This window comes from Octodon degus, unplaced genomic scaffold (assembly GCF_000260255.1).
Source record: "Octodon degus isolate 3935 unplaced genomic scaffold, OctDeg1.0 scaffold00011, whole genome shotgun sequence".
NCBI classification, from domain to species: domain Eukaryota; kingdom Metazoa; phylum Chordata; class Mammalia; order Rodentia; family Octodontidae; genus Octodon; species Octodon degus.
This window is the reverse complement of record NW_004524587.1, coordinates 24,920,718-24,934,192: the sequence shown is the minus strand read 5'-3', so window position 1 is coordinate 24,934,192 and position 13,475 is coordinate 24,920,718. Positions and strand designations below refer to the sequence as shown.

The window sequence follows — 13,475 nt, the reverse complement described above, 5'->3', positions numbered from 1 at the left end:
CAAAGTAGCTATTGATAATCTGAATTTCCACTGAGTCTGTGGTAATTACACCCTTTTCATTCCTTATTGCTTGTATTTGAATTTTTTCTTTCCTCATTTTGACGAGGTTAGCTAGGGGCTTATCGATTTTATTTAATCTTTCAAATAACCAGCTTTCTGTTTTGTTAATTTTTTGAACTGTTTTCTTCATCTCAATTGAATTAATTTTTGCTCTAATCTTTATGATTTCTTCTTGTCTTTGGGCTCTGGGTTTGGTTTGCTCTTCTTTTTCTAGTTGTTGAAAGTGAAGCATTAGTGTGTTTATTTGTTCCTGTTCTGTTTTCCTAATGTGTGAGTTCACAGCTATGAATTTTCCTCAGAGAACTGCTTTCATCGTATCCCACAAATTATGATAAGTTGTGCTTGACTTTTCATTGAATTGTAGATATTGTTAAATTTCTTGTTTAATTTCTTCTGTGACCCATTCATTGCTGAGTGGGTGTTGTTTAATTTCCATATATTTAGGGTTTTTCTGTGGTTTCTTTTGTCATTTATTTCCAGTTTCATTGCACTCTGGTTAGATAATATGCATGGGAAAATTTCTGTTTTCTTGCATATACTTAAGCATGACCTATGGACTAGGCTGTGGTCTATTTCAGAAAATGACCATGTTCAGCTGAAAAAAATGTATATTCAGCCGTCATTGAGTGGAACACTCTGTATATGTCCACCAAGTCCATTTGTTTCAAGCTCTGGTTTAGTTCTGCTATGTTTTTGCTAATTTTTTGTCTGGTTGACCTATCTTTTTGGGATAAGTGGGTGTTAAGGACTCCTGTTAACACTGTGGTATTGCATATTAGATTTTTCATGTCCATTAAGATTTGTCTTATATAGTTGGGTGCACCTGTGTTTGGTGCATACATATTTATGAGTGTTACCTCTTCCTCTTGAATTTTTCCCCTAATCAATGTATAGTGGCCTTCTTTATTTCGTTTGATCATTGTTGGTTTGAAGTTGAGACAGACAGAGAACAGGATTACTACCGCTGCTTTTTTCCTGAGGTGCTGGGGCATGTAGTATTGTTTTCCATCCTTTGACTTTAAGCCTATGAATTTCTGTATGAGTTAAGTGTGTTTCTAGTATACAACATATTGTTGGATTTTGTTTCCTAATCCGCTGTGCCAGTCTATTTCTTTTAATTGGTGACTTTAGTCCATTTACATTGATGGTTATAATTGAAATATGTTAACTTACAATTAACATGTTATTTACCTACTGTTGTTAATTGCTTTTTGTCCTGTGTTTAATTGTTTGCCCTATTTAGTGGGTTCCTTCTGTTCTCATTCATGGAGTTCTGATCATTTTGGTCCTTTTGTAGAACATCTTTCAGCAGTCTGTGTACAGTTGGCTTTGTGATCATGAAATCCTTTAGTTGTTCTTTGTCATGAAAGTATTTCACTTCTCCATCAAACTTGAAAGAGAGTTTTGCAGGGTATAGTAGTCTGGGCTGGAATTTGTTTTCATAGAGGACTTGAAGTACTCTGCTCCATGCTCTTCTTGCCTTCATAGTTTGTGGAGAGAAGTTTGCTATAATTGTGATGGGTTTTCCTTCAAATGTGATCTGTTTCTTTTCTTTAACTGCTTTCAGTATATTATTCTTGTGCTGGATTCCTTGGATCCTGACTATTATATGTCTTGGCATGTTTTTCATTGGGTTGAGGTTACTTGGCGTTCTGTATGCTTCCGTTACCTGTATGTCAGATTGTTTCCTCCCATTTGGGAAGTTTTCTGCTAATACTTCTGCCCATAGTTTTTTAATATCATTTGTATTGATGCCTTCTTTCTCATTGATGCGTATTAGTCTCACATTGTCCATCATTGCATCGTCTTGCAGGTATTGAATTATTTTTTCCTGAATTCTAGTTGTTTTTAAGAGATCCTTTCTTATCTTTTCACTAGCTACACCAGTGTCTTCAAGATCTGAAAAATCTGTCTTCACTTTCACTCAAATGGTTTTGCAAGCTTGTGATTGAGATTTTAAGTTCTTCCATATCTTTTTGACTCTGCTTCATGTGATCTAATTCTTTCTTGCATTGCTCATTCAAGGAATCCATCATTTTTCTAATCTTTGTTTTTTTTTATTAATGTCTTCTTTATAATCAGTTATTAATTCTTTTACTGCACAGTATTTTTTTCAGATTGGATTTCCTCCATATGTTTCTGCATTTGATTCTTTCCTTCAGATAGTATGAATTCAGAGATTTCTTTTTGATTTCAAAAATTAATTCTGCTCTGCATTCCTCTGTACCTTTCTGCTGTTTTTTCTTTATTTCTGATGCTATTGAGTCAACATTTCAGCTGAGCTAGTGTCTTCTGCACTTGTTCTCGGTGGGCTTGAAGCCTGAGATTGCATTTTGCATTTTGTAATTTCATGCAGCACTGACCTCTGACCTTTGGTGTAGAGCTTTGGTGCAGTTATAATTTTAGCACCTACTGAAATTCATTTTCAGATCTATTCAGTTTGAGATTATCCAGTTATTCCTGGCTTGGGTCTAGCTGTTGTGTTCAGCTCCTTTGTGCTGCAGCCCTTGGAAGTGAGCCTGTTGTGCACCTCGGCACAACAGTGAACCTGTGGTGCCCCACTGTTGTGCCTCTGGCCAAGGGGGCCCAGGGAAGAGTAGAAGCTCTCCCACTTTAGGCAGGCCTAGGCTGGGCTGGATCTGGGGATCCCAAGAGTGTCACAGAAGTTTTCATTCACTGGGCGGGCTTGGGGATGGTGGCTCTGGAGGGGTGGAGGGGTCCTGAGGGTGTGGTAGAGGATCTCACTCACTGGGCATGCCTGAGTTTTTGTCTGGAGATGTCACGTGGGTGAAAGGAAGCCAGAAGCTCTCCCATACACATGCTGGGCCTGGACTGGGCTGGATCTGGGGGTCCCGAGCAGGAGATAATAATTTTGATCTGGTTGTTTCAAATAACTTTTCATCTCAGAAGAAAAAACAAATTATTTTTAATGAGAAGATGTAATTTTTCAATCAATTTTCTCATCCAGAAGATGGGCATGAAAATTCCTGCATTTGTCTTTTTTTTTTTTTTTTTTTTTTCATTTGTCTTAATATGGGGAGTCTGGGGTGAACTCAGCGAATAGACCAGTGTATGTTTTTCTATTAGCCTTTGGAATCCTGTGTATATGTTCGAGGCTGCCATACTCTCCCCTTGAACTTGATCTAGTCAGTTAGAGAATTAGAATGATCAACACTGTTACATTCTGTAGGTAAAGCTGTGGCACTTGCTGAACACACGACACCTTACTTTTTTGCAGTATGACTTTTCAGTTCAAGAGTGGTCCTTCCCACTGTAGAATTGAGAAGAATCCTTCACAGTCTTAGAGAAAGTGGGATGCTTTACTCTGGAAAAATACTGGTGCTTCCAGGGCCTTTGGGTTGGAAGAACAAGAGTTAAACACTTTTTCTCATGTAGAAATCAATACCAAGCCTTTCATCTATTCTGAAGAACAAGACAGCTCTATTCTGATTGGAGTGGAATGTGTGAAGCATATGATAGCCTGTGCCAGGCCTCGCCTGACCAGTGATTGTGAAGGAAGCAACTTGATAACCGCAGGTGACTGTGACAATGAAACCCTCTATGGACTTGAAAATGAGAATGTCAATACATTGCTTCTATTTGGTTTTTAAAGACAGGAATAGAGAATATTTAAAGCAAATATTGCCCTGAAGTGATGGAATATTTTCAAAATTTTTTTTCCTTTGGCTGTTAGGGAAACAGAAGATATAGGTCTGCCTAATACACAATGGTTTCAAATAATTTTTGATGTTGGACTTATGTGTTGACCAGAGAAACCTAGTAAGTGAAATAGGTATATTGGTATATTAAATTTTATTTTTCTATTTTTTCTTTCATTTATATATTTGGTACAGGGTCTCACTACACAGATCAGACTCGTGGTGATCCTTCTGTTTCAGCCTCCCCAGTCTGGAACTACAGGCATGTGCAATCACACCTGGACTCTGTCTTAGGCTTAGCACACCCTGGAGGTAGGGCTGGCTTAGCATGTGGGACCAAGGACCGAACCCTGGTTCCTGTGCTTGCCAAAGCAGGTGATTAGTCCATTGAGCTATCTTGCCAGCCTTTGATTGTTTTAAATGAGACCTTTCTTCACATGTTGTCATTCACATTCATCTTTATTCACACAGTGAATGGTTATGAGCACCTACTGTGTACAGGCACTGTTCTGACTGATGGAAAGAAAATATGAACAATGTAAGAAATGAACAAAAATTATAGTGCCATAGTGCTAATTAATACTGAGTGGCATAATGGTGGTTGAGTGCTGCTTTATGTGCCACCCTGAGAAGACACCTGTCTGAGAGCTGAGTGACTGGGAGGAATTGGTCCTGTGGAGACTGGAGGAAGAGCATTTCTAGTATCAGTGTTATAAGAAATAGGTAGGACTATGGCAAGAGATATCAGAGAGCTCCTGAGGGCCGAGGTCAAGTAGTACTCTGTAAGCCAGTAGTACTCTGTAAGCCAGGACAAATCTTAGAATACTATTCTTAATGTGACAGGGAGCCTTTGGATGAGTTTTTGTTTTAACTCATACTTGTTATTTTGAAAAATACAGATTTATATGTGGTTATTGTAAATAACCTAGCAGTGAGATCTCATGTATCCTATTCCATATTTTCTGCAAAGTTAACATGTTGCAACACTGTGATGCAACATCATAATTAGCATTTTAAAATTTCCTTTATTGCGGAAGGTAAAATAGAGCCCTGTTCAGGTCCTCCACACTTGTGGGAGCCTCACTGAGCTGCAGTATGTAACCTCCAATGTCACAAAGGTGGGCTGAGCTCTGGACAGCTATGGGACCTTGGTGTGCCCTGATCTCCCCTCCCACCAACAAGGGAGCTTCACTGAGTTGTGGCCTGCCCCCTCTATCATCGCAGGACCCTGAAGGAGATTTAGATTGTCCCCTGTCATCATAGGAGCCTTGTTGAGCTGCCTCTCACACCCCTCAACATTTTCACAGAAGCCATTCTAAACCTGAGACACTGGGAGCCTTAAAATTATCTTATTTTGCTGAATTCATGCACCTACAATATTTAAATGGTAATGGAATACCCATCTCTGACAAAACTAAACAAAAAAAGGGGGATATAAATGAAGGACCATTTTGTATCTGTGTATGCAAAATAGGCTAGATATACAGCTACTTTCTCTTAATTTAATGAGAAGAAAGATTTGTACTAATAGTGTTTGTGGACAGGCTATCATGTCTGCCTCTTGTACTATGAATAACTACTGTGAAGACAACAATATGCAATGTATTAATTATTGAAACTGTGCTGGTAATTGGTTTTGAAACTGCCTCATTGCTATTTGTTTCTCAATAAAATTAATAAAAAATAAAAAAATACAAAAATAACAATAAAATCAGGAGCAAGAAAAGAATATATGCTGTCACTATTCCTATTCCATATAGTTCTGGAAACATTAGCCAGAGCAATTAGAGAAGAGAAAGAAATAAAAAGAATAATGATTGAAAAGGAAAAAGTGAAATATCATTATTCACAGTTGAAATGAAACACTACATAGAAGTCTCCACTAACTCCATCAAAATTTGTAGACTTAACCAAATTCAGTAGCATAGCAGAATACAAAGTCAACACTCAAAAATCAATAACATTTCTCTACACAGACAATGAACACACCAAGAGAGAAATTAGGGAAATCAAGGCTTTCACAATAGCATTCAAAAAATGAAATCTAACAAAGGAAATAAAAGACATATAGAGTGAAAATTACAGTGCCCTGACAAAAGGCACTGAAGAGCATTTCAGATAAGGGAAAGACATTCCTTGCTAGTGAATAGGAAGAACCAACAGCCAACAGCCAACATTTTCACAACATGGTGAAAATGGTCATAATCCCAAAATTGTTATACAGATCCAGTGCAATCTTGATGAAAATACCAATAGTATATCACATAGATCTTAAAATAAAAAAAAAAAACCCTACCCTAAATTTCATTTGAAACTAGAAAAGTCTGAAAATAGCAAAGGTAATCCTGGGCAACAAAAGTGAGGCAGTATGCATTACAATCCCTGACTTGAAAGTATACTATGAAGCTACTGTGATAAAAATCAGCATGGTTCTGGCAAAAAACAGACCTGATGATCAGTGGAACAGATTAGAAGATGCAGACAGAACTACAAATACATTCAACCAGTGTATTATTGAAAAAGGGGCCAAACATGTTCATTGGAAGAAACATAGTTTCTTTAATAAATAGTGCTTGAAAAACTGGCTTTCCCCATGTTGAAGACTAAAATTAGGCACATGACTATCACCATGCATTAACCTGAAGTCAAAATGGACCATAGATTTAAATATTAAAACAGAGACACTAAATCTAATGGAAGAGAAAGTATGTAGAAATCTTTTTTTTCTGTAAATTTATTTATTTTTTTAATTTTATTTTTAACAATTTTTGTATTTTTATTAGCACATGTTTGCAGTATATAATGATTACATTTATCATAAGGATTTAACACATGTACATGACACCATAACTCTTTATATTCCCTTTCTTTCTCTTCTTTACCCCTCATTCTTCCATTTTTTTGCTGGCAAGTCAAGGTTTTATTTTTTTTGGACTGGGGATTTATTTTTTTATTTTTTATTTTTATTTTTATTTTTTTTGCAGAACCGGGGTTTGAACTCAGGTCCTTGTGCTTGCCAGGGAAGCGCTTATTCCACTGAGCCATCTCCCCGGCCCTGAGCCATCTCCCCGGCCCTAATTTTTTTAATTTTTTAATTTTTTTGTTTTTTTTATCTTTTGGACTGGGGATTTTTTTTTTGGAGGCTCGAAATGCCTTTAGGGCCTTTCTGGTTTGCAGTGACTGTCTGGGTTGGAACCCCAGAAGCTTGAGCTTGAGGGCTTTGTTTAAGCAGGCACTTAAACAACTGAGCTACTGGGCAGGTCCCCGTGGACTGGGGATTTTTCAAAAAATAATTTTATCGAGAAACAAATAGCAATGAGACAGTTTCAAAACTGATTACTAGCACAGTTTCAATAATTAGTATATTGCATATTATTGTCTTAGTGGTTATTCATTGGACAAGATGCAGACATGATATCCTATCTACAAACACTATGTGAACAAATCTATTCATTGAATTAAGAGAATGTAATTGTATATCTATCCTATTTTAAGTATACAGATACAAAATGGTCATTCATTTGTATCCCCCTTTTTTGTTTAGTTTTGTCAGAGAAGGGTATTCCATTGTCATTTAAATATTGTAGGTGCGTGAATTTGGCAAAATATTCCAATATAGTCCAGTAGTGGGTTTTCCGTAAGACTGGCAATGTCAGAAGTTGTTGACTTGAGCTTTCAACAGCTCAGCATATTAATTAGAAATCTTGTAGAGAGATGGGTAGTTAAAGATTTTATTAACAAAAACCAAACTGCATGGAAAATACTTTAAAGAATCAACAACTGGGATTTAATCTTTATGATGTTTCTGCACATCAAAATAAATCATCAACAGAGTAAACAGAAAAACCCATAAATGAGAAAAAACTTTTAACCAAGTATCCCTCAGACAAAGGACTTCTGAAGGGTTGGCCAGATAGCTCAGCAGATTATTTTACTTTATTTATTTATTTTTCTATTTCGTCCCATTGAGAAACAAATATCACTGAAACAGCCTCAAAACCGATCAATAAGACAGCCTCAACAACCAATACACTGTACATTGCCATCCTCCCAGTGGCCATTCACAGCACAAGATGCAGACAGAACGTCCTGTCCAAACACCACTAGCACAAATCCTCCTTCCCACCGAACCAAGCAAAAGCAGCTGCACATCCATGCCAACCACCCTGCATACATAGGCACAAAACGGTCCTTCCTCTGTATAGCTCCTCCCTGCTCAGTCCTGCCAGAAATGGGCACTCCACCGACATCCAAACACCACAGGTGTGGGAACCCAGCAAAACAATCCAACATAGTCCAGCAGTCCACAGCAGCAGTTGGTCATCCACAGAAGTTGCCGACCCATAGCTCAGAAGATTAAAGTGCCTGCTTAGGCAGATGCAGGGGCTAGGGTTTGAAACCCGGCCTGCTCTGCCAATGCTGCCCCTGGGGTGGGCTGAGATGGTGATTGTGACTGGGCATGGTGGCATGCCTGTAATCTCAGCTTTTGGGAGACTGAAAATAGGAGGATCACTATGAGTCCAATCTCTGCAGTGAGATCTTGTAGACCTTGTACCAAAAAAAAAAAAAAAAAAAAAAAGACAAAGGACTTCTGTCTAGAACATAATTTTTTTTTTTTCCAGAAAATCAGGCCACCGAAATTCAAAGATCAAATCCAAAAATGGGCATCTGAGATGAATATAAAGTTCTGAGATGAAGAAATATAAATGGCAAATAAATACATGAAAAAATGTTGAACATCATTGGTTATTTGAGAAATGCAAATTAAAACTACACTGAGAGTCTATCTCACCCCAGAAAGAAACATGAACATCAAGAATCAACTAATAACATATGCTGGAGTGGCTGTGGGGAAAAATCACCCCCTTTTCACTGTTTGTGGGAATGTAGAGTGATACAATCACTATGGAACTCAGCGTGGAGATTCCTCCAAAAGCTAGGATTGGAGGTCCCCTTCAACTCTGTTATTCCTTTCCAGGGTGTTTTTCCAGAAGAACTGAAATCATCATACCACAGCAATATGTGCACTCATTTTTATAACAGCACAATTGTCATAGCTAAATCTTGAAAAAACCCAAATGTCCATTAACTGAAGAACGGATAAAAATGATGTGGTGTTTTTATACAATGGAGTATTACTCAGCAATGAAAAAGACAAACTTGAGATTTTTATAGGCAAGTGGATACAACTAGATATCGTATTCATCAGTGAAATAAATCTTACCTGCAAATGTAAACCTTGTATTGTCTCACTAGTGTAAGAACCTGAAAGAGTAAATAAAATCTGAAACATGCAATAGATACTGTCAAAAGGAAAGAATCTATTTAAAAGGAAGGAACAACTGGGATGAGGCAAAGGATGTAATAAAGAAGAGAAGTAAAAAGATACATTTATGTGTTTGTATAAGATACCTTGGATAATTTTACTGCTGAGTTCTGCTGGTCTAGTGAAAGGAGCAGTTAATGCTCATACTGTTTTTCTCTTTTTTATTTTTTTATATCTTGCTTGACTAATTTCGTGTGCTTATATGCTGTAATCTCAACAACTAATTTGAAGACAACAATGCACAATATAACAACCATTGTTCAATTCTTATTATTTTGTGTAGTGAAACTGTACATCATTTCTAATTTTTAAAAAATTTTAAAATTTTCTTTACAAAATAAAAAAAGAAAAAAAATGCAATGAACAAGAGATACTATCAGTACAGCTACTCAGCATTTTTCTCCCCTTTTCTTTCAATAATTTCCCCTTTTTCCCATTCTAGTTCTTTTTCCTGTTAAATAAATACTTCTCAATTCTCCATATTTATTGTACATTCTGGATGTTAGGTCCTCTTTCAGTTTCTCACACCAGGGAGACAATAGGATGTTTACATATGTGAGTCTGATTTATTTCACTTATGAATGTGGTCTGAAGTTTAGTCCATTTACCTGTAAAATTCTCCTATTTTCCCTTCTTTATTGCTGAGTAATATTCCATTGTACAAAATGACCACATCTTTTTATCCATTTTTCAGTTGACAGACATTTGGTTCAATCCCTGGTACCACGTGCTGTGCAGGCCCCAGAAACCCAGGCACAATGGACATTTGGGGTATTCTCAAAATTTAGCTATTACAAATTTTGCTGCCACAAACATGCGTGCACATATATCACTGTGGTATGATGGTTTTAGTTCTTCTCGTAAGATATCCAGCAGAGAAATAGGTGGATGAAAGGGGACTGGTAATTATAGCTTATTGTGGAATCTCCACACTGACTTCCACGGTGGTCGCACTATTCTGCACTCACGCCAACAGTGGAGAAGGGCTCCTTTCCCCTGACAGCCCCACCAGCATTTGTTGGTTGATTTCTTGATAATTGCCATTCTTGCTGGAGTGAGATGGAATCCCAACATCATTCCTTTGTCTGAATGATGATAGGTTAACATTTCCCCCCATTCTGTTGGTTGTCTTTTCACTCTGTTGGTGATTTATTTATTTATTTATTTATTTATTTATTTATTTATTTTTGGGCAGAACCGAGGATTGAACTCAGGCCCTTGCGCTTGCCAGGGAAGCGCTTATTCCACTGAGCCATCTCCCTGGCCCCTGGTGATTTTTTTTTTTTCTTTTAAAACTGGATGAGATCTCATTTTTTTATTCTTTGAAGCATTTTCCATGCAGTTTGGGTTTTGTTTATGAGAACTCTGCCTACACCTATGTCTTCAAATTTTTTTTTAAAATTTTATTTATTTATATATATGTGAGTGTGTGTGTGTGTGTGTGTGTGTGTGTGTGTGTGTGTGTCCAGCTCAGCCCACCAGGGGGCGGGGCTGGCTGGCATGTGGTGCTGGGGGATCGAACTGCGGTCCCTGTGCTTTGCTAAGCTTGTTCTAAGTAGGTGCTTTAGACCACTGAGCCATCTCACCAGCCCCCTATGTCTTCAAAATTTCTACCCAGTTTATCTTCTAGTAGATTTTGTTTTTCTCTTTTAATATTTAGATCTTTGATCCATTTTGACTTTAGTTTAGTCCATGGTGATAGATGTGGGTGTACTTTAGTCTTTAGCATGCCCAGAGCTAGTTTTTCCAGAACTATTTATTAGAGGCTATCCTTCTTCCATTGAACATGTTTGGCTCATTTGTCAAAGATAACATGGCTGAATATGTTTGGTTGCCTTGTTTGTTTTTGGTTTTGATAAATTTTACTGAATTTTTTTGGTGGAATTGTTTTCTAGGAGATGTTTATATTTGCTTTTGCTGCCAAGAACCAAGTCCAGGGGGCCTGCCCATTAGCTCAGGTGTTTAAGTGCCTGCTGAAACAAAGCAGTCAGGCTCAGGATGCTGTGGCTTGATCCCCTCATCCTCAAGCCAAAACCAGACCTGCCCTGAAGGCATCCTGAGAGGCACCCCCCCAAAAAAAGAGCAAATCCAGGGTTTCCAGCTTGTTAGGCAGATGTTCTCCTGCTGAACCAAATGCCCAGCCCCGTGTGTTTGTAGTTGTGTCTGTGTCTCAGTTAGTCTTCTCTTATTGCTGGTACAAATACCTGACATCCAAAATGAAGGAAGGAAAGATTTATTTAGCTCACAGTCTGTGGAGGTTTTAGTCTATACTGAGCTAATTCCAAGGCAGACTGGCACATGACAGAGAGCAGCAGTTTATGGTGCAGAATACAGCAAAACAGCAAGAACTAAAGGGCAGGAGCAACAGCAACAACAGCTACCGAGAGCAAGTTTCCCTTGTGATGCATTCAGGCTATCTGCCCCAGGCCAGGTTTAGCACTCACATCCAGAACCCCACTAGCATTTACACCATAATCCCAGCAGCAGTCACACCCATAATCCCAGCACTGGATCATGAATTAATCACAAAGTCTAGAAGTCCACCCCATAACTGCATGAGGCTTTGGGGGAACAACTAGATACAAACCATAACAGTCTGTGTCTTTTAATTTGTTCCCCCTAATACTCAAGTCTGCTTTTTCTATCAGTACCATGCTGATTTTATCACAGTATCTTTGTAGTATAGTTTTAAGTCAGGGATTGATGCCTCCTGCCTTGCCTGTATTGCCAAGGGACATAACCAGCATTTTAATTTTGATGTAACCTACTGATTTCATTGTTTTCCCTGTATTCATTCACATGTGTACATGTGTTTATGCAAACGTGTTTGTAGCTATACAATTTGTGTAGTGATGTATCTGTCAGCACAGTCAAGTTTCAGAAGAAGTCATCACTAATATTACTTCTCATGTTGTCTTTTGATAGTCACATTCATGTCTATTCCACCCTCAGTCTCATCCTTAGTTCCTGGCAACCAGTAATCTGATCTCCATGCCTATACCTTTGTACTCACTTCAAAAATATTATATGTATGGGATTGGACATTTTCAACTTCTATGTCGGTACATGGTTTCTTTCCATTACTAAGTAATGTTATGTGGGATCAATATACTACAGTTTACTTAGTTGTTTACCTATTGGCTTGCTTCTAGTTTTTGAGTATTATTGTTATAGTTTGTGTCTAATTGTCCAGCCAAAGCCTCATGCAAGCTTAGGGTGGCTTCTGGAATTTGTGATTCATTCATAATCCAATTCTGGGATTATGGGTGTGAGTGTGCTGGGGTGGATACTAGGCATTACAATGTGATGGGTGGAGAGAGGCTAGATAACTGCCTGAGCTTCTACTTCTCCTTTTGCTTTTTACTCTTTGTCATAGCAGTGAACAGATGCCCTGTGCTGCTGTGTGCCGCTCTGCCTTGGAGCCAGCTGAGTATGGACTGAAACCTCCACTAACTGTGAGCTAAATAAACCTTTTCTTCCTTCATTTTGGGTGTTGGGTATCTGTGTCAGTGAAAGAAGAGTAACTGAGACAACTATGAATATAGCTGCTATGAATGATTGTATACAAGCTTATGAATGAACATAAATTTTCATTTCTCTTGGGTAAATCTCTAAGAGTCCAGGAGGTCTACCCATTAGCTCAGTTGTTTAAGTGCCTGCTTAAGCAAAGCAGTCAGGCTCAGGATAGTGTGGTTCAATCCCCAGATCCTCATGCTTTACCAGACCTGCCCTTAAGGCATCCTTTGCCATAAAAAATGCAGCTAAGAGTCCAGTCACTGGTTGTTGTATGTTTGGGTTTTAAAGAAACTACCTGCTTGGTTTTCAGAGGTATTGGCATTTTGAAGCATGCGATGATCTGATTTATTCTTTGCTTTGAATGAGACCATTCTACATGCTTTGTGATACACAGAGCATCAGCTTCCTGAATCGAAGCAGAGACACCAACTCTGAGGCCAGGTGGACAAAGAGGGTGGCATAGGCTAAGGAGGCATCAGTAGAGGTGGAGACCAGGAAATGTGACTTCAGGAAAGCTCTTTCACTTTTCAGAACATTCTCTAACTCCTAATATGCTCTTCTGTGCAAGGACATAAAAGAACCTCCACCTTGTCGTAGGTTGAGAGTTGCAAATAAAATGTGTAGAAGACTTGGTGCACATCAGGAACCTAGTAACCAAGGGCTATAATCTCCACGTTTAGTTTTTATTTTAATACATGTGGGCTCCCTATTGCCTTCATCCTTTTTAGTACCTCAGCCTGAATTGCTTAGGATTTTCTTTTCAAAGTTTTATTGATAAACATATAGCAATGAAACAGCTTCAAATCAAATCGAAAGTACAGTTTCAACAAATAATACACTGCATATATCCTTCTTAGGGGTTAATTGCTGTACAAGATGCAGACTTGTGATCCTACTTACAAACACCATTAGAA

General features: G+C 38.2%; 1 pseudogene; it reads right to left on the bottom strand.

Moving 5' to 3' along the window:
- Window positions 1-12,932, bottom strand: part of LOC111815091 — a 14,348-nt pseudogene extending 1,416 nt beyond the window's left edge.
- Between the last annotated feature and the right edge of the window lie 543 nt (window positions 12,933-13,475).